The sequence below is a fragment of the Myxine glutinosa genome, chromosome 2, assembly GCF_964187855.1.
Source record: "Myxine glutinosa chromosome 2, kmMyxGlut1.1, whole genome shotgun sequence".
In the NCBI taxonomy this organism is placed as follows: Eukaryota; Metazoa; Chordata; class Myxini; order Myxiniformes; family Myxinidae; genus Myxine; species Myxine glutinosa.
The window spans coordinates 264,108,201-264,111,338 of record NC_136262.1 but is presented as its reverse complement, the minus strand read 5'-3'; positions in this window follow the sequence as shown (position 1 = coordinate 264,111,338).

The following is a 3,138-nucleotide window of genomic DNA, read 5'->3' as shown; positions in this document are numbered from 1 at the left end:
GTCAGTGGAATACGTGAAACCACAGACAATTTTTTACAACCATTTGGTTTTTGGGCATCAATGAGGCATCTGTACCTCATACAGTTTAACACTTATCGTATCCTATCGTGTAAAGCATTTCCTTCCGTACTTGTTTTGCCTTAAATTAAGGCCACTTTATTTCAATATTTGCAACGCAGGCTTGCTTTGCTGACGGGAACATTAAACGGTTGGGGGAGAAAGGAGGGGAGGGGAGAGCTGGAGGATGGAGACTGGGAAAAGCAGGAGGGAGCAGGGGGACGGGTGGGGGGAAGGGTAAACAGCAGGGTCATGAGAAGGGGTGAGCGGGGATCAGGAGGGGTGAGCGGGGATCAGGAGGATGGGTGAGTGTGGATCAGGACGACGGGTGAGCGGGGATCAGGAGGATGGGTGAGTGTGGATCAGGACGACGGGTGAGCGGGGATCAGGAGGACGGGTGAGCGGGGATCAGGAGGACGGGTGAGCGGGGATCAGGAGGACGGGTGAGCGGGGATCAGGAGGACGGGTGAGCGGGGATCAGGAGGACGGGTGAGCGGGGATCAGGAGGACGGGTGAGCGGGGATCAGGAGGACGGGTGAGCGGGGATCAGGAGGACGGGTGAGCGGGGATCAGGAGGACGGGTGAGCGGGGATCAGGAGGACGGGTGAGCGGGGATCAGGAGGACGGGTGAGCGGGGATCAGGAGGACGGGTGAGCGGGGATCAGGAGGACGGGTGAGCGGGGATCAGGAGGACGGGTGAGCGGGGATCAGGAGGACGGGTGAGCGGGGATCAGGAGGACGGGTGAGCGGGGATCAGGAGGACGGGTGAGCGGGGATCAGGAGGACGGGTGAGCGGGGATCAGGAGGACGGGTGAGCGGGGATCAGGAGGACGGGTGAGCGGGGATCAGGAGGACGGGTGAGCGGGGATCAGGAGGACGGGTGAGCGGGGATCAGGAGGACGGGTGAGCGGGGATCAGGAGGACGGGTGAGCGGGGATCAGGAGGACGGGTGAGCGGGGATCAGGAGGACGGGTGAGCGGGGATCAGGAGGACGGGTGAGCGGGGATCAGGAGGACGGGTGAGCGGGGATCAGGAGGACGGGTGAGCGGGGATCAGGAGGACGGGTGAGCGGGGATCAGGAGGACGGGTGAGCGGGGATCAGGAGGACGGGTGAGCGGGGATCAGGAGGACGGGTGAGCGGGGATCAGGAGGACGGGTGAGCGGGGATCAGGAGGACGGGTGAGCGGGGATCAGGAGGACGGGTGAGCGGGGATCAGGAGGATGGGTGAGCGGGGATCAGTAGGTGTGCACATGGAGCAGGAGGATCAGGGATATTCCATTACCAATAAGCTTGTAGAGCACTCCAAGAAACGGTTGAAAAGGAACGGTTTTTGGTTGGCTTGGCAACTTAAGATCAGGCATTCAATGTTTAGCGCTTGGAGTTCACTTGTCTCGTTGCTTTACTCATTGTAATCCTCACATTATGTTAATCGTTCTTATAATTAAATTTATTTTGCCTTCCTAACTCCGGAGATTTTCCCCACGGAGTTACCAGGCATGCTGCGGCAGCCTTCACATCGATGCTGCTGGTTAATTATTTTCCTTGCAATCAATAAAGGGCACATTCCTTAATCTTTTCTTCACTCAATACAATTGTTGTAAAAGCAGAAAAAGTTAAGTTTAATGCTTTGGCAATATGGAGGAGGAAGGGCAGCCCTGCTTAAAGCTTAGTTAGAAGAAATACACTTGGTTATAAAAATGGGTAATTTCTTCAAATTTACAGATTTCACTTCAGATCGAGTTATTTAGTCCTTGAGATCCAATCCTCAAACCGGAACCCAGATTTCGATTATATACTTTAGTCAGTGAGAGTCGATCGTGCTTCAAAAAAGCCAATTTGCATAGGCTGAAACAAAATGGCGGCTTAAGAACCCAGCGATGTGACAGGGCTGACCAAGATAGTCAGGTTCACCATGTTTTTTCGTTCAAAATCATGGTAGATTAGCAAACCTATACATTTTTGGAAACGTTATTACATGGAAAATCTGAAAATCAATGTTTACATTTGCCAATTCCGACCAATTCGATTCGACCAATCGACCAATTCCATTCGACCAATCGCTTCGATCGACCATTCGACCAAGTAGATCGATTCGTTGCGATCGACCATTCGACCAATTCGATTTGCCAATCAATTTGACCGACCTTTGCTTGTGTGGAACGGACTGTGAAAACGATGTGGACTATATTGTCGGATACGACACACAGGACAGTGATATAACCACCTTCAGAGGCCATTTTTCCCTGCAAGCGGGGGTTGGCCTTTTTCGGGAACCGTGGTTGTTGTTGTTTTTCGGTCCCCTTTTTGAAGCAATGTTTTACGTGAAGTGATGACGAACTCTAAATGGCATATTCTGTAATCGTGTATGTTTGATGCCATTGACTGCCCTTGTATATTTTGTCATTGACTGCCTGTGTAGATGTGAAGTTATACTGACTGCATGTGTATATATGATTTTGCTGACTGCCTGTGTATGTTTGGTGATATGAATTATTGTGACACATTTTGATGTTATTAACTGCCTGTACAAAATGATAACATGTGTTTGATTATGCAACTTATCGCGAATATAAAGACAGTATTTTGCAATTCAAAACCTTTGATTCGTGTCTTGCCATTCCCCATAGCACTAATTTGATACTTTCATTGGATTCCTTGTCCCTGGAAATATAGGTTTAGTATATTTTTAAAAGTTTTTAGGGTAATTAGAGGCAGAAATAGAACAAAATATGTATTTTACAGTGGCCATTTTGAAAATCCAAAATGGCCGCCATACAGGCATCTCTCCAAATGTAAACATTGATTTTTAGTTTCCTTATGCTATAACCTTTCCAAAAATGTATAGGTTTGCTAATCTACCATGATTTTGAACGAAATATAATTTATTGACATAGTGAACCTGACTAAGATGGCACACCGCCATTTTGGTAAGACTTATTTTGTTTGTTTTTGTGATGAGCATCCCCAAAAATATCTTCAAAAAGGGAGTTTAAACACACCCAAACACCCAGTTTGTATCCATGCCCTCCGTTGGAGTTCGCTTTGTGTGCATACAAAGTTTGGGGGCACTAGGTTTCATG